Raw genomic sequence first — 24,344 nt, forward strand, 5'->3', positions numbered from 1 at the left:
GGTAGGGAAGTGGGGGGCGCTATGGGGGACTTTTGGGATAGCATTGGAAATGTAATTGAGGAAAATATGTAATAAAAATATTAAAAATTAAAAAAAAGAAAGGTAGGAGAGAATTGATCAAAAAGTTATCCTCTGACTCCACATACATTCTGTGACATATGTGTACCCACACGTCCATCCTAAACAAATTTACATACACACATACACACCTACACACCACCACTACTACCACTACCACCACCGCCACCACCACCACCACCATGCATGCTAATAATAAGTGATACTTTAAAAGGGAATACTTTAAATACAGATAATTATATTTTGCCCACAGTGTCATATAATAGGTCATAGAATCACTGACCACAAGAGTTGTATAGATTTGCCCAAGACAACAATAATGACTTGGGAAGGCGGCATTTTTTAGCTTTATCTCACAGTATAACGGTTCATGCAGAATCAATGAAGAATTTCGGAATAAACACAATTTACCTCAGTTCTTTAGACTGCACGGTAAGTGTTCACAAGTAAATGACATGTTATGGCACCTTCTGCCAATGAAACTGACTTTCTGGTAAAGAGGTTGGATCAAGTCAATGGCTACTGGTAAGGTCCATCAGGGGTCAGAGGCTGAGGAGTTTCCATTCAATGAGGAAAACACGGAACAGGATGGAGGCCACAAATTGAAAAGCCTGTGCAACCTTGTGTCCATGCCAGAGGCTCTCTCCATAGGGAAGGTGAGACTCAAGGAGAGTGGCTTTCATCCTTCTGCCCTGCTGCTCTGCAGCCCAGCTGAGACTGTCTGTTAGACAAAGAGCCCCCAAAATGAGTCCCCCATAACACCAGGAGACATCAAACTGTAAAGGGGAAGCAGGTTTTCTTTTTGGTCCTTTTTCCCCAGAAATTCATAGAAAATGCTATCTCAAACTTGTTTTTCATTCTACAGTAACATAGAGGTACTTAATGGCTTCCTGCCTTTGGTTTCAGCAGAAACTCCTCTTTCCAGGCACCTGTCTGCTCTTCCATTTCAGTCATGCTGGGAAGAAGGAAGAGATGCCCTAATCCAACTTCTGGAACTGTTGCCAAGGATTCTCATTATTATAATTCATTCTCTTTGAAAGGAAGGCTGCTTAGAAGCTGATGTGGTGCCTTAGCAGAATGAACAGAGCAGTTAGGATGGTCAAGGGACTGCTCTGACAAGAAGTTTAGGAAGCGCTCATTTCGAGGGTGGAATGAAGTTATTGGGGATTTTCATAGAGCCCAGAGAGATCCTGTTTGAATGATTCTAGATCCACTGAAATAATTTATATTTGCTTATTTTCTGTCTTTCTGTCCATCTTGATTACCATGGCATCCCAGGCCTCAGCATGGAGCCTTTCCCAGAGGATGTACATCATGATTGTTTATTGAGTAAACAAATAACTGCAGTGCTTTCAATCGTCATGTCTACCACCTATGACCGGGGCTGAGAACCATAATTACTGTCTGCTGAATGGGCTGCTACCCAACGAATACTGCCATCGGTTTACAAGGGCTACTCACCATGGACACATTATTCTGCCATTGATTCTCTATTAAAGCATAAAGAGGGTTGACATTTGTCTGGGTTATTTAGATTATCATTCTCATGTTACATAGGAGAATTCTGGACACAGAAACCAACAAGGAATATGTGGTAAAGAAGAAAATGGTGTTTTTTACTCTTCGCAAAGGAGGAATAGGTTGAGAGTTGAGAACAGAATTATACTTGTCTATTTTGGTGTCATACCTGTTTTGCTTGCTCTTCCCTCCCTCCATCCCCTGTGTCTTGGTTCAATGAGAGAATTTGAGAATCATGGATGAAATGAACTATTTCTAGAGCTGTGCCAGTCAATGGCACCATGAGCCTACACAGTTTGCATGGCCAACTGTCAAAACCTTCTAAAGTTATGTTAAAAGACTTGGCACCAACATGAAAGGGGCCCTCTTTGGCCACAGACCACTCTGTTTCAACATCAAAAAGAACAGCAGACATGATGGAGTGAAACTGAGCCAAGACACAGAACTAGGAATTCTCCATAGTATTCCTTAAAACATTGTGGGTCACCTTCAGAACTCACTAGGATAGCAACTTGTTCATATGATATAAAGATTATGGGAAATAGTATTTCACCTACTTTTTCACCCCTACAACATCTCAAATAAACTGTATCTGAGAGAATTGCTCCCTTGCAATACACACGGGAAGAATGATGAAATTAAAAAGTAGCCATTTTATAAGTACTTATAAAATAATATGAATAGGCTCTACTGTCCGTGGCTATCAACATTTGGCTGGAATTTCATGGGGAACTTGATACAGAAGGGCATCAGCCTGACAACACCTGAATGTATGTAGTAATTGTGATACAACTCAATGTGAGGAAACCAGACGTGACACCAGAGACTCCTATGCTTTACCAAATAGTAGAAACACCCGAGGAACTTCTAAAAATAAATCCCAGGATTAAGGTCAAGTTCCAAGCCAATTAAGTCACTGTGTCCGAGGTAGAAGTCACACATGAGTAATTTATTTATTCCCTTGTTAGGATTTTTCCAGGTGATTCCAGTAGAGTGCTATTTCCGTCTGTTAATCATGATGTCATGTTGCATTATGAATGATGAACAATGCTCCTACAGTACATTATTAACTAAAACCTGTAGTTCTGACTGTTTATAGAATCCTGGGACTATAGAAGCATGATATACAATAACACTTCAAGAAAACAAGCAGAAATCCAATGACAGAGTCAAAGGGATATGAATGTCCCATATATTTTTTTAGTAAATAAACAGAATTTTAACAGATAAGAGTTATTTAGATGACCTTTCTTAAACTCTAGCTGGAAGGATTATGCACCTTGCTATGTGAGATTGAACAGTATCTGACTAATAATCTTGTAGAAAATATTTACAAAATCTTCACAAAATAAAATACAGTGAGCTAGGTAAAAACTCTGCAGATAAATATAGTCAAAATACCTATACAACCACCAAGTAAATACAATAAGATCCACTATTTTGTACAATAAACAATAATTAAAATTAATTAATTAATATGACACAATTCAAATGGTGTTAGAGAGATGGCTAGGTAGTTAAGAGCATTGGCTGCTCTTCCAAAGTACGAAGTTCAACTCCTAGCACTCATATAGAAACTCACAACTGTGCATAATCCTGGTTCCAGGGGATTCAATTCTTGCCTCTGGCCTATAAGAGTGACAGGTATTAATGTACATAGGTATTAAAGTACATAGGTATTAAAGTACATAGTTCCCCTATGTACTTTCAGGCAAAAACAATTATACACATAATGTAAAAATAAATAAGTCTAAAAAATGAAGAAAAAGAAGCATTGCAGGTGAGGTTGTAAGCAGTCAGAACTTAAAGATGCCAGGTTTGATAAAGAATGGAAACTCTTTCTGTTAGTCATACACAGAATTATTTCTGCTTGGTTTATATGCATTAGTGATTGCTTTGATGTACCAATAATGCCTTAGGTCTCATTAAGGAAAGAGAAAAAAGCATTTCCCTTCGGAGTCCTTTAACAAAAAGGGAGCCTACTTTGAATTCTCTTATTTCATGCTTTCTGTATCTTCCCTGTCTGTCTGTTCTATGAGTTTGAATCTGTGCCCACCTGAAGGACATCTTGTGACTCTGTCCCTGCCCATGTGCCCATGTGCCTCTGTGTGTGTGTGTGTGTGTGTGTGTGTGTGTGTATGTGTGTGTGACAAAGGGCTTCACTTTCTCTTTAATGAACAGCAGAGAACGGATCACATGGAGAAGGGATAAGCAATAAATTACAGACATCTTTCAGAGTTTTACAAGTGCTAAATCACTGTCTCCAACTGATCCCAACTGACCCAGACAACAAACATCACTGTTTATCAACTAAAGTCCATAAAGGGTTCATTTCAATCTTTATAGTAGGCTTAAGGACATTTGTTGATTTCAGAAAGTGATATGCATTTTCTGTGTCAGGGGCATGGAAGAGTACATGAGATTACAGGTATGCATTACCTTAGGTTGTAAAATTTGATTACATGGGAATGCCAAAACAAGTAAGGTTGATTGTTACATTGTTCTCTTAAAGGCAGGTTAAAGAAAGAGTTTGAGTACACAGTAGGCTAGCAGTCTTAAATGACCTCAAGGTGTGTTATTAACTCTGATTTTGAAATCCAGAAAAAAATCATTTCTCTTCAAATGTAAGAGATATTTTCAAATTATTACATCACTACACTGCTCTTGTTGTTTAGCTTTTATGCCCTGCCACACACACACACACACACACACACACACACACACACACACACACACAGAACTATAGCAAATTTTGCAGTTGGATTTTCTACATTTGAAGAAATTGCAGGGGTCAGCAAACCAGGAATACAATAGATGAACGTTGCCTTGGGAAAGCCACATTTGTGATCATGGTAGGCCAAGACCCTTGGCAGGTAAGTATTTTCAGCAACTGTTTAATGTTAAAGACATTCCCTAATTTTCATTGTCAAAGTAGACTATTAGGAGGCAGAAAGCAACAGCTGGAACTTGAAGTAGTTTGGGAGTTGGAGAGAGGAATCTTGATGTTAAGGGCTACCCCAGCAGTCGGCAGGACTCCAGGGACTTTAAATCAAACAAAAATGAGCTGAACATCTCAACAAATTGTCCCCATGAGAACTTGCAAAATTTCCACAGTACAAATGTGTCTGTAAAGTCCAAGAAACTATACAAAAAGTTGCTTAGAGACTAAAGCAATTTTGTGATTAGACTTTGGAAGACCAAGAGAAAAATTTAAGATCAACTGGTAGGGAAGGACCCTGGTAACCACACTAGAATCTTAGCTGAGAACACAGAAAGCTTGGATTTTTTAGGACAGGATGGAAAAAAAAAAAGAATAAGCCTGCTTCCAAAAGCCGTATTCTGCTTGTGTTGTATCTGTTTTCCAGAATAGTCCAGCCTCTGTAGAAGAAGATACCAAATTCATGTTAAAGAAAAGATTTAAAAAGAATGTTAGGTTGTTACTTTTGGGGGGGAGGGGCATTGGGAGAATTGTCACAGAAGCCTTTAATCTAGATAGAAAGTCATCAAAGAGAACTCTTAAAATGTGTGATAGGGATGCCAAAGTGCAGCTCTCCACAATAGATGGCTATGGGGAGGCTATGGTTGATCAGGAAGACTCACTTTCCTTTAAGGCGTTGACTACCAGGAATTTGACCATGCTCCAGTGAGCATATGGGCAACACAAAGTGTACTTTTTCAAGTCTTTTTTTTCCTTTTTCTCCTTTTGCAGGGAAGCCTGTAAGGGGAGAACCTTGAAGGACTGCGAAGTAAGGGGGATGAGGTACATTATGTGAATTTTCCAAATAATCAATAAAAATAATTTTTAAAAATCTAAAACCAAAAAGAAAAAGAAATAACAGGGCTATGTTGAAAAAAGAAAAATTTCTAAAATGAGGAGTAGAATGCATGGTAGAATAAAAATTTCCAAGTAACATAGACAGTTAAAACCCAAATACAGATCTAAGAAATAGGTCTGGTGGGTAAAGAATTGTATTTCAGACCAGTACCCAGAGGAAAGATGATAAGCTCTGTAAGGGGATTTACTATATATTCTTCATCAGACAATGACAGGCTAGAATAGGGAAAGAAAGCTAGAGTTATACATTAAATAAAGGCCAGAAATAAATAAAGCTACCTTTGTTTATAGCTGACATAATCATGTACGTAAAAAAATTTAAAAGCTGTAAGGAGGGCTAGTAAATTAATTTATCAGGGTTAAATGTCAAGGTAATATATAAAATCAGTACTGCTTCCCAGAAAAATAATTGAAAAAGAAAACTAAAGGTATAACTCCATTTATTATACTGTCCAAAATGTGAAATATATGTAAGACTTTTATGCTATGAACTGTAAAATAGCAGAAAAAAATTAAAGAGAACTAAATAAATAAAAAGACAGAACATTCATGGATTAGAAGATTCAGTATTGTTAAAAATGGCATTTCTCTCAAAATCAATCCACAGATTCAATATAATCCAATCAGAAACCCAGCAGGACTTCGTATAGCAATTGACAAACTGATTTTAAAATATGCATGGAATGCAAATTACCAAAAATACAGCCAAGGCAATTTTAATAAGAAACAAATCCTTATACGACTTGATTTCCAGACTAACTATAAAGACCCACTAATCAAGACAGTGTGTTAACATTGAAAGAACAGACAGGGGAATTAACGGAAGCAGATGTAAACTCACAAATAGACTCAGACTTTTACCAATTGATCTTTTAATGGAGATTCCAAAAAGGCCAAAAGGGGCCAGAAGTCTTTTAAACAAATAGTGTCAGAACCCCTACATATCCAGACCATAAGGGATAATTAGTAGTAGTCTTTACTTTAAATAATCTTCAGACAGTACCTTACAGACCACAAACCTAGAAGTATAAAACTTAAATCTATATTGCTTCTAGATTAGATTACAGGGAGTAAAGTTGCAAGCTTCAAGTAGAGCAAGTTCTCTCAGAAACACACAAAAACTATACACCAAAAACTTTAGTTTCTTTAGTTTAAGTTTCTTACAAGCCATAGTCCACAATAAAAAAAGTTTGTCTTTTACTTGTCAGACAAAGTCTTTGTGTTCAGAATGCAGAAAGTCCTGTAAAAGGAACGGAATAAGGGTTGAAGATTTGAACAAAAACCAGAAGACAAAATACAGATTCCAAATAAATACACTGTAAGGTGTTCAATATCAATATTCATTGGTAATTACCAGTTAAAACCACAGGGAGGTAACAGTCCATACCTATTAGAAAAAGAGGATGCTGCCATTCAGGTTGGCAATGTGGATATAGAATGAAGCATGAACTTTGGAGAATTATTTTTCTGAATGCAAGCATATACATACCATTCAACTTAGACATTTCTGCTAAAGTATCTGTTAAGAGAATGAAAATATGTCAGGCAAAGGTTTGTATAGAGATAGCACTGTTTGTCATACTACAGTTCTGTAAACAGCACAATGAAATCCAGCAATTAAACCAATAAAATATGGGCTACCTATAAATTAGTACATTATTAATTAACAAATAAAAAAAGAAGGAATAAACTACCACACTCAAGCACATAGATGTAAATGGATCTTTAAGTCACACATAAGTCATTCTTATGTTCACACAGATGAATGCATGCTTTATAACTCAACGTATTAAAAACTCTAGAAAACGCAAAATAATGTTGATAGAAAAAAATGAACAGTGATTTGGGGTAGAATAAGGGCACCCGCATATGTCAAAGGATAATTTTCAGTGTGGTAGAAAGCTTCTCTGTCTTGGTGGTGATATTAGTGAAGTAATACAGTACATGTTTTCTGTGGACATAATTCAGGGCATACAAATTGTACTTTATTAGTCAAGTTTTAAGAAAGCAGTTGACTTTCCATCAAAACAGTCACATCAAAAAGATGATGTCTGTGCATTTCCATTCAAACATGGTTTGATTTAAGAAATAACATGATTAGTTTTCAATGTCAACATGCCACAACTTAGAAAACCTGAAATGAGAGCTTCAATTTGAGGGTCTGTGGGTACAATATTGACTGTTAATTGATATCAAAAATATCAGCCTACTGGGGTGGCATCATTGCCTAGTGAGGAAGTCCTGAACTCCATCAGGCAGGAGACAGCTAGATAGTATGGCAGAGAGGCAACAATGGATACACATGTTTCTCTCTACTCTTAGCTTTGGATGTGACATGACTAGTTGATTGAGTCCCCACCTTGACATCCTCTCAATGATAGACTGTAACTTGGAAGTGTAAGTTGCTTTTGGTAAGGGTGTTGTATTATAGCAACAGGAGTGAAAGTGGAACAGAATATTTTTGAATTTACAAAAATGTAGAAGTGACAAGCACTTAATAGAAATCAAAGCTCAAATTTTAGATATGAGCATTTTCCTGAGCTAGCAACATTTCGTAAGATACTCTCAGGATAATGTGCATGGTGGTCCCAAGATGCTCGTGCATCATGAGATCCTTTAAGGGACAACCGGTATTCTACAGTGCATCAAGTTGAAAAACTATGATGCATAATAATAGTTAAGTATGCTAAAATGTAGCTGTAACATCTTATTTTCAATTTATGACACATTTATGAGTGTATATCAAAGATTAAGAAGAATTTTAATATAAGGCTAAAAAGTGGGCCAAAGTCATTTGTAGGAGAATAGTGGGTATGTAATACATAAACAGAAAATACCTCATGCCAAAAATTCCATGTTTATCTGAAGAGTGTTTTCATGGACTGTTCTATTTTTTAAATGTTTTTATTATTTTGCACTACATGTATGCATGTCTATCTGCATGTGGACATGTACATCTGAGTGCAGGTACCCAACAAGGCCAGAGGTGTTGGATCTTTTGTAGATGGAGTTATAAGCAGTTATAAGTTACTCATTGTGGGTACCAGGATTCAAGCCTGGGCCATCTACAAGAGAAATAAGTGTTCTAAACCACATATCTCTGTAGCCTGAGCAGTTCTATGCCCAATGACTGTCACACAATACAATTAAAATATGTGAACGATTCTATATTTTTGTCATTATTCACTAAAACTATTTCAAGGTAGATATTTGTTATGAATCAAAAGGAAACTAAGAGGTATAGCAATTAATGAAATATGTGATTGGTGAATGGTTCATGATCAGAAGACGCTAACGTGAAGTTTTTTGAGGGACCGGAGGAAAATCAAATATAAACTATATATTATACAGGAAGGAATCATTGCTTATGGAATTACATGTGTTATCTTGCTGCTTTTAATGTCTTAACCTATAAGAGAAATTCACTGAAGTACATATAGGTGAAATAACAGAGCTAGGATTTGTTGTTTCAGCAAAAAGAAAGAAATATATGTATTCTGGGAGATGAGATGGCCATCATGGAAGCCAACAGTGGTCTCCTATTAATTGGTCCCTAGACTATTGCATAAATTATTTTTTAAAATTAAAATTAAAATCTCTAAGTAAAGGCAGGGTTTAGAATTGAGTAGCCTACAAATACTTCTGTGATACGTATGTCCCAACTCCAGTCCTATTTACTCTGACAATCAATATACCCACAGCATCAAAATGCTGGAGTAAAAATGTCCTGCTTCAAAACACATATGGTAACAAATTCCTCAGGGATCCAGAAGCATGACAAGAAGTAAAACAAAATTTAAGAGAGTCCAACTAGGTCCTGAATGACAGCCTGGCAGGTATATCATGAAAAACAGTACCCTTATTTTCCCTAGAGACTGATTTGTTTTGAGCTCAATGTGAGGAACACACATTTGTATAATCCAGGGAATTTCAAATTTATTTTTCTGGTCCCTGGTTATCTTAGTCTGATGCCTTCCCAGTTTTAGAAGGAAGAGGATAAAATGTTTAGTAAAAAAAAAAAAAAACAACAAACCACATTCTGAAACCATCAGTTATACTCCTAGCAGGAAAGAGAAGTCACAATCACCTGTACATCTGAGCTGAATCAAGTGTAGGAACAATTTTTGAAACTACAAACAGGGTTATAAGTAAAGGACTCTGAAGATGCTGCAGCAGGATGCCTTTGGTACCAAAAATGGATGCTGCAGCTCTGCTGTAGCAGGATGTCTTTGGTGCTCATAAAGAATGCTGAAGCCACTGCAGTTGGATGCCTTTGGTACCAGTAATGGATGCTGAAGCCACTGCAGCAGGATGCCTTTAGTACCCAAAATTGATGCTGAAGCCACTGCATCATGATGCCTTTGGTACCAGTAATGGATGCTGAAGCCACTGCAGCAGGATGCCTTTGGTACCAAAAATGGATGCTGAAACCACTGCAGCAGGATGCCTTTAGTATCCTGGTCCTCTAAAGGTAAAGGGAGAAGATAATGCTACCAAAGTCTCGTAAGATGAAGGGTGCTGTCTCCATAAGCTGGAGACACTAAAGAGCCTTGCAAGAAACATGAGAATGGCAGACCATGGTGAACTAAATACCAACACCCCTTTCCTTCTGCTGACCACATGAATTTAGTCTAGGATTTCTGCATGAACCAATCAATGATGGAAGCAGTCTCCATGGGAACCCAGGTCTGCAGAGGTAAACTCTTGGGTCAACTGAGGCCATTGATCAGACTTGGGAGGGTAGCAGAAAGAAATACAGTCTGAAGCAGGGATGAGTGGTGAGTTTTGAAGGGAAGCATGAGATATAAAAGCAAGGACTGGGAGAGATTAGCACATGGATGGGTTTATTATTTTCTCAATTGGAAGTGCCTTTGTAACCAGAAGTCTCAGAATTCTATGTTAGCTGTGAAAAACAAGCTTATGCCTTGCTAGAACTTTGTCCATGGCCACAGAAAATTTGGTCACTGAATGCATCTTTGAAGCTCAGTAGAAAAGAAGTCGTGTGTGTGTGTGTGTGTGTGTGTGTGTGTGCTAGGTTTGCTGTCTTGGGTCTGGTAGATACACAGAACCAACGTTTCCTTGGGGAGTTTTCACAGAAAGTGCCACAGATTTTGCAGGTCATCCTTGAGATAGCTCACTATCTTTCAATGATCGTGACCCCTTTCAATAGTAGCTGTCTGAAACCTCCAACCAGGGCTCCAGTCCTACCATGTGGCAACCAGCCTTAGACCTTATATGCTAAAAAGTCCATGGGCCATCTTAGGTACCATACTGCACTAGATCCTAAAGCATTCCATGATGGTTATCCTCTAGATATAGTTCAGACCTGGTCTCCCGAAAACACTCATTGGCTTTGTGCCTTGGGAAAGGTTAGGAGATACCAGCTTCAGCGTTGTCTACCCCATTACCAAGCTGGTCGCTATGTCCTCTACATCTTGCCTCCAGATTATCTAGTGTAAGCTGGACCACAACATGTGAACCACTTTAAATTCCTTGGGATTAATCTAGACACTGAGTTTGTGGTTTTCCAATGGCAAGAAACAGTTGAGATTTCTTTAATTTGTCCACTTGATAACCCCTGTCAGAGCTTAACCAGAACACTCCATTTGGGATGGTTAATTCTCACTGTCAACTTGACTAGATTCAGAATCTCCCAGGAGACTGGAGAAGCATTTTTCTGCTCGAGTCTGAGGATATTTCCTAAGAAGCTTAGTTAAGGGGAGAAAGACGCATTATAAAGATGGGTGGCACCATCCCTAAGCTGGTGGTTCATATGGAATTATAAAGAAAAGGAAAAGAACCTTCACAGTGTGAACATCTGCTTCCTGTACACCAAGGTATGTACATCTCTCCCTCACTATGTGTTCCTGCCACCATGATGCTTTCTCCAAGTATGAGGAACAGAGCTATCATTGAATAAACCCTCTGAAACAGTGAGGCAGAGTGAATTGCATTTTCTTTCTCATAAGTATTTGGTCAAAGCAATGAAGAACTAACCAATACACTACATTTTCTGCCAAAGGGGTGGCAAGATCTTGTTTCATATCCATTCCATACCTTCTCTAAGGACTTCTCGTGGCTAAATTCTTCTATCTCTCTCTCTCTCTTTTTTTTTTTTTTTTTTTTTTTTGCTTTGTTTTGTTTTTTCGAGACAGGGTTTCTCTGTATAGCCCTACTGTCTCTGTAGACCAGGCTGGCCTCGAACTCAGAAATCCGCCTGCCTCTGCCTCCCAAGTGCTGGGATTAAAAGCATGTGCCACCACTGCCCAGCTAAATTCTTCTTATTTACATAAACAAATGGTAGGACCATAACTTTCTACATCTTTGATGTCTATCTTTTTGGAGCTATGTGATAGGTGTCTCAGCAAACATTAAGAGAATGAGATAGCCATTCTAGTATCCTCCTACCTATTCCCCCATTGAAAACATACATGGCATGTTGCATGCATTTGCCATAGCACAATATAAAGGAAACATAAGAGCCACAGTATGCTCCACCTCAAAACAGCTCCCAGGTCTCATTGATTAATGCTGATCCCATTGGTAATGATTGTTATAAACGAATCTATAATCAAAAGCTTACCTTGAGAGGTTTCCAACCCATATGCTCTCCAATTAGAATAAACAAAACCGTCTTGAAATGTGTGTGCTTAAAATAGTCTTCTAACATCCTCCTCACACATTAAATTAGTCCCAAATTACTAGCTACTGGTGACATGCCTGAGAGTGCCCAAGATTTTTCAACTTTTGCAAGAACCCAGATGGTCAAAAAGAACATTACCAAATTTGGATACTTGTTTTTAATGGAACAATTTTAAATATTCTTTTAACACTAGGTGTAAAGTTGCATTTAAAGAAAGCCACTTGGTTGTGTTTACAACTAAGAAAATAGATAATTACTAGAATCAACCAGCATCCCTCCAAAGCTTGTAATCTGAATTGAGTAGCACTATGTATTAAGATTTCAAAAAAAAAAAAGGAAAAACCCTAAAGTGCACACATACCATGCAAACATTTAATTGCACCAGGACACAGGGAGAATGGTATTCCTTCTGGTTGCCTTTACTTACACCTATCTGAGAAAGAAGCCAGACCCCGCCCCCCAAAAATGCCTAAATTAAAGGTAAAGATTTCTAATAGTTAAGTCAGCTGTCCAATCATTACCCTTTATTGAAGAATGTCAAAAATAAAACATTTTAGATCTATTCACAATAAAATAAAGGCTCTTTCACATTGTTCCATGCTAGAGCTTTTTACCTATTATATTGAAGGGTGTAGAATAGTACTAATCAGCCAAAAAAGACACTTGAAAGTCTCTTTGAATGGGACTTCATAAAAATAAGAATTCTGATACCTTTTGGGGAATATTTTTTAATATAAAGAGAGTTGGTAAAAATGAAACCAAGAGAAATATTTTTAAAAGAAAAGCACCTTACCAATGGACTTGAAAGGCGGCTGAGAAATGGCACTGCTCACTGTCATTAAAGTTATAGGGAAGAGGTCTTTAAAAACCAGGTTCCTTAAAAGGCCCCAAGCTGAGCTGTCCAGTGTAGGTATTATTTTACTCTACTAATGTGCTCTTAATTCAAATTGGAGAATGTGCTTCTCTACATTAGTTCAATTTACTAGAAATGGGAAAGAGAAATTACGAATTCTTTAAGTGAGGCAAAGCACATGTAGCCAAAGCTGCACTGTTATCTTCCAGCAATGTTGATGCTCCAGTGTACCATGAAAATAGCTCAGAAGGGCATGTGCTCAAGCCAGGGCCCCACATATGACTTCAGCTCTTCCTTTAACATAAACCCCATTTCTCTAACCCACTCCCCTCTCCTACCTCATCTTTCTTTCATTACCTACATCTCTTCACAGAAATAGCCCTTCAGCAGTGAACGCCAGGAGCACACATGTGTATGAAAAGGCAGGAGGAGAGTCTACTGTCTTTACTTTCTAAAGCAGGTTGTAGAATTTCTTTCAGGGTAGCTACCCCAAGACCTGATTGCTGTTAATACTCTGCAGCTGAGGATTTGTTTGTTTGTTTGTTTCTGAAATATAGGCAGTGAAGGGAACACAAAGATAAATTGTCAAGGTTGGAGATTAGTAATTGTTTTCAATATAAACTTCTTAAATTTGGAAGGATCACAGAGAAGAGAAAATTGTGTTGTACAAGTGTGGAGAGGGCCACAGAGGGCTGGCAGGAGCATGCTAGGACTGGTACAAGAGTCTGGGGTTCTCTTTCATTGCTCAGTGTTTCTTATCTTCTCTAGATCATCGATCTAGATGACAAAGTCTCACCTAGGATCACCCTTTACTCAAAAGAACATGGGATTTCCAACAAAAGAAAAGAATTCAAAATATAGATTCCAATTATTTGTCTCTCTTTCTGGATATGTCCCTAAGGTTCGCACAACTGCCTCTGGTCCTTTTTGTTTATTTATTTATTTCCAACCCTTACTCCCAAAATAATTTTATATACCTTACAGACATACAGAGAATACAAGCAGCTAAAAATAAATAGACTGAGGGAAGTAAAAAGGAAAATCATTTCAAAGAAAAAAAAAAAGAAGGAAAACTTGGCATACTAAAGGTGAGCATAGTAGGACTTCAATAATCTAAAGGAAGCTCTTAGATGAACTATCACATGCCAGGAACATGCCTTCTCTATATGACGTATCCACAGAGTACATGCTATCCACAGCCAAACAATAATGGCCTACAGAAGTTGACCACTACTGAGAGGAAATGTCAATGAGAGCTCAAAGGAAGGATGTTGCAATACGCAGGGCTGGGATTTCGAAAGTAAATTGTCCCTAAGTCATTCAAGCCTGGAAAAGAAGAGGGAAAAAGAAAAAGAGGAGAGAAAGGGCCAGGGTAGAGATGAGAGCATGGGTGTGGAGTGGGCCAGCAGATGTTAACCCAGATATCACTTATTAAAGAACTGAAATCATTTATTGCATAATTGGAAGCTCAAAGTCATACATCACCTGGACTCAATTGCACTTTTGTGACGCTATAATGCAATATTGTTTAAATCAGTTGGCTCAGAATTCAAAATTAGAGCTAAATTACCTGTGTGAGAGAATCATAAATCTAACTTGTATTTTTCTAACAGGGTTAACAACTCATCATACCAGCTTCAACTCAGCAAAAATCAATCTCTGGGCTGGAGAACAATTGTGCGCGATATTCTACCAGCCTGGTCTCGTGAGCCGGGGCAAGGTCTAGAGCTGGTGCGGTGGAATGTTTAGGAACAGGAAAAGCCTAAAGCAAAACAAACAAACAGAGAATATTGAATGTAGTTGAGATACCAGCTACCTCCAAGGTAAGTCAGACTGGAGACACAACAGGAAACAGGGACTTGGACCCCAGACACCTGTTATTTGGTCATATCTCAGAGGATGAAAGGTAAAAGATTTTTGTCTGTTTTCTTATTAAGAAGGAATTCTCTAAAGGTAAAGAAGTGAGAGAAAATGGTAAAATGGAAGACAGTTTGAAGGCCCACTCACAGACCACCCAAACCGGGTCTTCCTGGATGAGTTCACACCACACAGACCACACAGACTTGCTTCTTGAGTGCAGTATGCTGAATTTCTCTTTGATGGGGCCCATTTGAAGGCTTAGTCAGTAATTAAGGGGTTCACAGAAGAAGAAAGTTGTGGAAACAGCATGAGAATTATTGGTAAAATTTCTTGTGAACGGCAGTTTACTATTGCCTATGAGATTGACTATGCACACATATATGTATATGTATGTGTGTATGCACACACGTGTGTGTGTGTGTGTGTATATATATATATATATATGTGTGTGTGTGTGTGTGTGTAAAAATCTATTTCTGTAAACTTTTCCTTAATAAATAATTGAAGAAGTACACAAAATATACAAAGTTGGTTCTTGCTGTACTGTTTCCAAAAACATAGAGGGAAGCAAATTACAAGTCCATCAAATAAAACAATTTCACCAAACTACATTTCATCCATATAAAACAATATCACTGAAATGTAAAAATTGTGCCTTAAATCTCATAGACATGGCATAGTGCTTTAGAAAATAATAAAACATTATTGGGCATGCTAATCTGTAGCCTGTGAGGGAGAGGAAGGAACAGAGAAAGAAGGAACCTGTTACTGACAAAGTAGGGATTTTTAGGGACACATTCTAAGCCTTCTGCTGTGTTGAATGTTTTGTTTTAACTTGCCAAAAAAAAGGTTGAGTGGTTTGTTAATCTGAAAAAAATAGAACAATTTCTATTTGTGTGCTTTTGAAAGGATGGGAGGGAGTCACAATGGGGTACTTCCCACACAAAAGCACAAACTCTAGTTCCATCATGGCTGTGTGTGTAGAAACACAAGCTGAGATGAGTTGTCAAGCAGGGGAGTCAGATACACTGAAATCAATCATCTGTCCACCCTATCTTTATGACCTCTAGGCCATAAAATCATAATGATGTCTTCTTCTGACAGCAAAGAATATTCTTTCTACACTTAACAATATGTCTAGAAAACTTTGGAACTCTATCTTCTACCTTTGGTTTATTGGTGCTTGGATAGTCCCACTGTCCAAATGGACCCATAAAACTATCATTCAGCTAGTTCATGTTCGCCCTGTGGGGTGTGTGTGTGTGTGTGTGTGTGTGTGTGTGTGTGTGTGTGTGTGTGAAGGCTAGAGCACTACGTGTTGTTTCTCAGGCACTATTTACATTGTCTCTTCAGACATTTGCCTTAACTGTTCAGGTGGCTGGGCTGGCTGGACAGAGTCCAAGGCTCTCCTTGTCTCCACCTTTCCTGTTTGGGATTACAAACATGTGCCTCCATGTCTGACTTGTTTGGAATGTAAATTCTGAGGCCCAGATGTACATCTTTGCGTTTGCAAGAGTGCTTTACCTACTGAGCTATCTGCCCTGCACCCAGGGTCCTTTCTTCCAAGCATAAAATTATCAGAGAAGCACAGCTCTCTGTAAACTAGGTCTCTGTCAGTCTCATCTGGGCCAGGCTAGGGGAAGACATTCATGAGGACAGACTATGAGACTAAGAAGGACCTCCATGCAGTCTTCTCAATGCATTCTTTTTTTTTTTTTTTTTTCAAACAAGAGAAACTGGAAGGCTGACTCCGGCCTACTCTATCAACTGTGGTTTTTGTATAGGAATGGCACCCCCATAGACTCAAAGATTTGCATGCCTGGACATCAGGGAGTGGCACTATTAAGAGGCACTGCCTTGTTGGAGTAGGTGTGGAATTGTTGGAGGAAGTGTGGGAGTTGGCTTTCAGGTTTCAAATATGCAAGTTAGACCCAACTCATACATTCTCTCTCTCCCTGCCCCTCCCCTCCCCCTCTCCCTCCCTCTGCCCTTCCCTCTCATTCTCCCTCTCTCTCTGCGGGTGGAACGGAAGGAAGAGAACTCTCAGTCACTCATCAGTTACTCACCAACACCATGTCTGTTTGTCTGTCAGTCTGTCACTATGATTTAGTCAGTAATGACAATGGACTAAATCACTGAACTGTAAGCCAGCCCAAATTAAGTGCTTTTTAAAATGAGAGTTGCCATGGCCATGGTGTCTCTTCATAGCAAGAGAAACCCTAACTAAGGCACCAATAAACCGTTAATTCCATTGAAAGATACGAGCTAGGGGCCCTGTTTTTAGAGAATCTGGGTATTTATTTAAGTAATGCTGACATACATCAAACTTTTGGCATTACCAGAGACATAGGGAGAAAAACCTAATACAGCCCAGGCAGGAAGGCTTTTACAAACGCACCGAGGAGATGTTTAGGTAATGGAGATTACATCCTGAGCTGCTAAGGGTCCACTCCGATTCTGCTAACAGTACAGTAATATGTTTGGGAGGTTAACGGGGAAGCCACAGGGGCCATTTGGTGACATTTTAAAAAGGTTTAATGTCAGAAGCACATATTTTAAAGTGCATTTCCTTTTTTATAGTTCCTATTAAATCTAAACATATAAACTGTAAAACATCTGGGATCACAGCAAAGTAACAGAAATCTCACAAAATTTAACTGAGAGACAATAAAGTTAAAAGTTTAAACTAGACTTATTTATTTATTTATTATGTTTTGAAATGTTGATATATATTAACCATTTTAATCTTTAAAAATAAACCGAAATTATAAGCAAGCCTTTTATTTGTTCCTTATATCAGCTTACTAAAAGGCATGTGTAAGGACTGAAGGTATTCTCAAAGACAAAGCACTCACCTAACTTGTGTAACATCATCTGAGTGAAGTGTGTGAACAATGTCCCATCATGTACACATTTAAAATTATATTTTCCTTTATACATGTCATTTGGATCTTTTCTATCATACATAATGTATACACAATGCAATAAATATCATTTTATAAAATGAACTTCGATTTTAATTTCTGATATTTTCCTTATCTTTACTCCCAACAATAAGGAGTCTGAGATTACGTTCTATGCACATTTTATTATTACTAGAAAGTCTGTAACAGATTTTCTTATTCTTACCAATAGCAGACAAAAGTATCCGTCTTGTACGTTTTAAGTAACAAAGTCCTCATTATATTTTGTCTGTTTACTTTTGGTACCTGGGTGGTGAGAACACATGTGCTTCACATGTGCTTCACATGTGCTTCACATGTGCTTCACATGTGCTTCACATGTGCTTCACATGTGCTTCACATGTGCTTCACATGTGCTTCACAGATCTGAGGACAACTCTGAAGATCAAGTTCTCTCCTCCTCCCTCCTGACTCCTAGGAACTGAACTCAGGCTGTCAGGTTTTGCAGCCAGCACCTTTACCCACGTAGCTGTCTTTCCAGAACAGTGATAGATAATTTTAAATCTTGGTTAATATAGATGTCAAAGATACCTATTTGAATCTTTATCATTAAACAGTTTCACAGGTTAACTGGTCACTCTATTACATTTTCTTTGACAACTCTACTCTTGAAGACTTTATCTACTTACAAAGTGAGAAAAAAGTGAAGCAAGTCTGAAGACATCTAGGTATCTTTTTCTTCAACAAGTAAAGAAAAATAAAACTTATAACAAATTAATAACCATTACTAAAACCACTAAAGGTTAAGAAAAAAACTGGGGGGATGGAGAGATGACTCAGTAGTTAAGAGCACTGAATGCTCTTCCAGAAGTCCTGAGTTCAATTCCCAGCAACCACATGGTGGCTCACAATCATCTGTAATGGAATGTGACACCCTCTTCTGGTATGTCTGGAGACTCATATAAATAAAATAAATAGATCTTAAAACAAAACATAATAGTGTCTGGCCTTGGGACCTCCCCTTGAGCTGGATCCCACGTTGGGCCTGTTGCTGGACCTTCTTTTCCTCAGGCTCCTTTCCATCTCCATCCCTATAATTCATTCAGACCAAAACATTTATGGGTCAGAGATGTGACTATGGGATAGCAACCCCATCCCTCACTTGATGTTCTCTCTTCCTGCTGGAAGTGGGATCTATAAGTTCCCATTCCCTACTGTTGGGCATTTCCTTTAAGGTCCCTCCCTTTGATTCCTGGGTGTCTCTGACCTCCCAGGTCTCTGGTAAATTCTGGGAGAGGTGTCTCCCCAACCTCCTATTTCCTGAGGTTGCCTGATTATATTCTTTCTGCTAGCCCTCAGGGCTTCAGTCCTTTTCCCTCACCCAATACCAAACCAGGTTCCCCTGTCCAACCCATTCCCCACCCTACCCCACCCCATCCACTTTCCCTTTCAGGTCCTTCCTCCCTCCCTACTTGTGATTGCTTTCTTCTCTCTAACAAGTAGGACTGAAGCATCCTCACTTGGGCTCTTCAGCTTTTTAAGCTTTTTGAGTTTTGTGAACTCTATCTTGGATATTCTGTATGTTTTGTTTTTGTTTTTGTTTGTTTGTTGCTAATATCTACTTATTAGTGAGTACATACCTTGTATGTTCTTTTGGGTCTGAGTTACCTCACTCAGGATGATATTTTCTAGTTCCATCATTTGCCTGCAAAACTCAGGATGTCCTCATTCTTAATAGCTGAGTAGTATTCCATTGTGTAAATGAACCACATTTTCTGTATCCATTCTTCTGTGGTGGGACATCTAGGTTGTTTCCAGCTTCTGGCTATCACAAATAAGGCTGCTATGAACATAGTGGAACATGTGCCCTGTTGCAAGGTGGGGCATCTTTTGAGTGTATTCCCAAGAGTGGTATAGGAGATCTCAAGGCCTGACACTATTATGGAAGCTATGGAGTGCTCACAAAAATGAATCTATAATGACTGACCTCCAAAAGACCCAACAAGCAGCTGAAAGAAATGCGGATATTTGCACCCAACCAATGGACAGAAGCAGCTGACCCCTGTTGTTGAATTAGGGAAGGCTGAAAGAATCTGAGGAGAAGGGTGATCCTGCAGGAGGGCCAGCAGTCCAATTAATTGGGACCCCTGAGATCTCTGACAATGGACCTACAAACAGAAGGCATACACCAGCTGATATGAGGCCCCCAACACATGTACAGTAGAGGACTTCCGGGTCTGTGATCATTCAGAGATGATGCACCTAACCCTCAAGAGACTGGAGGTCCCAGGGAGTTTAGAGGTCAGGTAGGTTGGGGAGTTGGGGCATCCACATGGAGACAGGGTGAGGTGGGGAGGAGGTGTGGGATGTGGAGCAGAAGGAGGGTGGATGGGCAGAGCAGGAAATGGAATATAGAATGTAAAACATAAATTAAAAAAAAACTGATCCAGTTAAATGAAGTAGAAAAAAAGCAAAAGCCCACATAGATGCTCCACGTGTAACTTACATAGGGTTCATTGAATTAATGTTATGTTCATGGAAAATAATATGTCCTGATTCCAAGTATTAGATTAACAAACTGATGAATGAATAAATAAAGTGATACATGGTACTTCTTTGCTATAAGGCATATAAAATCTCAATCTACCCTTTTTCAGAAGAAAGTGTTTTGGGTGTGGTATAAATAAATAGGGAAAGGCTGGGGGCCCCATCCCCAACCCTGCCAGAAATTGAAATAAAGTAATAACTCAAGAGATTATATTCTGCTTTGTAACAAGGAGTGAGCAAACCTCTTTACCACTTTTCCCACCAGAAGTATTTTATAAATAATGTCAAAGGAAGGTGCAAGTCTAAACCTGAAATCACTAAGGGCCAGGGAGAGGATCAATTAGAAGGTAAAGGATTTCAATAAGTCTGTTGACCCTTGAACTGTAGCACAAGACATCAGAACCTGGGAGGGGGCGACAGGCAAGAAGGTCAAACCTGCCTGCATACCTGAGCTGCAGGCCTCCGAGAGAAGAGGTGAGGCAGTGTGAGGAACCGGCTGGTAGGTTCACGGGGAACTGTGGACAGGTTAGCAGAGAGTAGTTTCCACTCACTTCCCTTGTAGGCCAGCCTGAAGCAAACACCACCATCAAAACAATAAGACAGTAGCTAACTTGGACAGATACCATAGGTGTAAAAGTCTTACTGCAGCATGCTGGCATTTCCCCATTTCCATGCAAACATCTTACACTGAACGTTTCAAGCCTATAATGTATAAGACCAGTGGCTTAAAAAGAACTGGCAAAGTGACCTTTCACACTGGCTACCTGCATGTAATCAGACATCTAATACGCCAAGAAAAAGGAATGAATAAATAAAACTGGAGAAATCTGAGTGCTGCAGAAACAGACGATCTAGAACAACAACAACAACAACAAATTTTTAAAAGAAAAGCCTTTTATGTTATCAAAAGAGAATGGAGGAGATTTGGAAGCTGCAAGAAGAAAATAATATCACATGAAAAGGGAAGAATCAAACAGGGAAGATTTCTTAAGAATGATATGATCTCTTAACTAAAAAACAACTCAATACAAAGTGTGATTTCAGTCAGAGAAAGCCCCTGGACTACAAAGACAGATACAGAAGTTTGGGGGGGGGGGCGGGCTTGGGGGATATAGGATATAAAGAAAATCAATCCAGGAGGTCTAAGAATGGGCTAATACAATTTTCAGAATGAGAAGGGAGAAACGAGTAAAAAAAATTATAGAAGCTATTGTATTAGATTTTTTTCTGGAATTAAAGGGAAACACGAATCCTCAAGACAAATAATGAATTCTGAAGTGTTAGAAAATGAAGAGAATTTTTTTTTTTTTTTTTTTTTTTGGTTTTCTGAGACAGGTTTTCTCCGTGTACCCTGGCTGTCCTTGAACTCACTCTGTAGACCAGGCTGGCCTCAAACTCAGAAATCCACCTGCCTCTGCCTCTCAAGTGCTGGGATTAAAGGTGTGCACCAGCACACCCGGCAGAGAAATTCTTAATAGCTTCCTCATGAGACAAAAAGAAATCTCCCCAAAAGGAAGGACTTGAGTAGCATCAGACTTAGCACTGCGGACAGATAATAAAAATTCAGAAACACTGTGGTAGACACAAAAGCTTATATCAAACTACCAGTCATGTTTTGAGAACAAACCAAGGAACTACAAACACATAAGGGCTGAGATAGTTGACCTACCATTCACCTTTCCCTACTTAGAGAAAAGAAAACTGACAAGTTAAGTCAAACCAAACAAAGCTCATTGGATACCCTGTGACCCCAGGCCTGGATTACTCTGGGGGAGTCTTGGGATGCTACCATCAGCTGGACTAGGAGCAAATGCACAAAGGAGAGAAGAGGCTGGGGAAGAAAGAGAGAACAAAGAGAAGAGAGTGACAGACTTTTTCTCTCCCATGGTGATGAAGACTACATCATACCCAATTAAAAGCAGATAAAGGCATGTTTAATTAGGAGACAGCTCTCAGGTGGGTTCATGGATCTCACAGGTAGTCAGAAAAGTCACACATCCAGGCTAAATCAAGGGAATTTTATAGGTCTTGGGGGTGATGAGTTGTGAGCTAGGAGCTGGGATGGTTTCTGTCCATGGTCCCCTGGGCAGGCACACTTGGGTAGGTTGTCAGAAACACAGAGATGAGGTGTGATAGCCTGGAGTTTTCACTAAGCAGGCAAGGGAGTTTTCTCTGTGCATTCAGGGAGGGGTGTGTGTGTGTGTGTGTGTGTGTGTGTGTGTGTGTGTATGCTCGAAGATGGTGTTTTACAGATTGTTCAGGGGATGAGCTGAGGTTCCAATATAACACAGAGCACACAATTGAATTTGCAAAAAGCAAAAGGAAAAAAAGAAAGGAAGGAAAGAAGGAAGGAAGAGAAAAAGAAGGAGAAGAAGGAGAAGGAAACAAAAAGAAAAAAAGAAAAAGAAAGAGAAAGAGAAAGAGAAAGAGAAAAAGAAAGAGAAACAGAAACAGAAAAAGAAAAAGAAAAAGAAAAAGAAAAAGAAAAAGAAAAAGAAAAAGGGAAAGAAAGGAAATATATCCCGGAAAGGCCAAGAGGACATCAGATATCCAAGCAAAACCAAACAGAAACAATTTCATAAGAAAGATCTGACATGACACATACAGCACAAAATGAAATAATAAAAGGATTTTAACACAGTGCTGTAAAGGAAGCACCTGAACCCTAGCTAGACCCAGTGTCTTCTGAGTACCATGGTTGTGACACTGGGACTCCAGCGATCACACAGGAGCCCACTAACACTCTGGCCAAGTCATATTTGTGTAAATGTTCTCATTTTAAACTTCAGATAAATGGCAAAGATGGACTACTCTAGTGTCAGAGCAAATGTACCCTGAACTCAGCTGTACTTACAGCAGCTTGTCTGAGCCAATGGAAGAGGGAGACGCTACTGTGCTAATACAAGCCAGGGAGTCAATGGACCAGCCAGGAAGAGACCAAGATGTGGAAAGTAGGGACTGAGATTGCTGTTGTTATAACGGAACATCCCATCTTCAGAAGAATTTAAGTAGCCAGTGTTGTTTCCTTTTAGAACTAAATAACTATTAACTGGCAATGTGGGAGGTACCAAGTGTGAGCTTCAACACAGTTCTTTACCAAGTGCACACAATGCAGACAACGTTGCAGATGCTACGACTGGGACCTGCTACTGCTCTGAGTGTTTCTAAGCTATTTGGGGTTTAACTAGGTGTTGGTTTTTTTATTTTAATTGTAAACATGGTGGTACACCTTGACAAGTTCTTTTACTAAAGCCAAAAATAAATAAGTGAGCCTGGATGCTGTCTTGGGAGCCACGGGACAGTGCTGGAGGAACAGTGAATATAGTCTAACTGGATTTATTTCTAATGAGGAGAGAGCGAGGGCAGCATACGGAAATGAGACACATCACTTTACCCCAACAGAACAATTAAGATTTCATTAGGGCTTAATGACAGGATGACAGTCTGCATTAAGGGTAAGTTAGAGGGTAAATACATCCATTCATTATCAAATCAAGAATTACCAGTAGCAAGAGGAACACTGCTATCCTCAATTCTCCCTGCCCCTAAGCCGCATCAGGACCCCAAAGATAAAAAACAAAAACTTACCTGCTGTTTGTTAATTGTGCTTTTATTTCTCTCCCCCCATTGCAGCTTCCTGTGCATTTCATAGGAGTGGCTCCAAAAGCAAACAAAACAACAGCAGAACCAAAACCCGAACAACGGTGACACAATCAGAAATAGAAAGCCATGATTACAATTGTAGGGCTGTGAAGAAGGTTTTCCTGGCCGTACTGGTTTGGATGCAGCAGTTGCAGGGAGGTTTGGTGATGGTCCAGTGACTCCATCTTCTTGTCACTACCCCTGTCTTTCTCACAGGTCCAGCATCCATGTTATTTAGAACAGCCCCCGTGAAGGTATTACTACACCTGTCTTCACAGAGAAGGTGGTTCTGAGTTCAATTACAATCCCTAGCAGTTTAAACGATAGCTGCTGTGCTATAATCTAAAATAAATTGCTTTTCTCAAGAAGCCATGTAAGCTTTGCACTGCAACTTAGCAGAGCTGTTGCCTTATCTCATCTGAAATTCAAGCAGAATACAAACGCTGGGCCTCTAACCTCTACTTC

General features: G+C 39.1%; 1 protein-coding gene and 1 non-coding gene across 7 annotated transcripts in view; both read right to left on the minus strand.

The window, feature by feature from the left end:
• Positions 1-24,344, minus strand: part of Fhit (fragile histidine triad diadenosine triphosphatase) — a 1,519,265-nt gene that overhangs the window by 953,134 nt on the left and 541,787 nt on the right. The window lies entirely within an intron of this gene.
• LOC115029341 lies at positions 4,319-4,477 on the minus strand. The gene has a single exon (XR_003834901.1). It is a non-coding gene; the product is annotated as a U1 spliceosomal RNA (small nuclear RNA).

Source organism: Mus caroli, chromosome 14 (genome assembly GCF_900094665.2).
Source record: "Mus caroli chromosome 14, CAROLI_EIJ_v1.1, whole genome shotgun sequence".
NCBI lineage: Eukaryota > Metazoa > Chordata > Mammalia > Rodentia > Muridae > Mus > Mus caroli.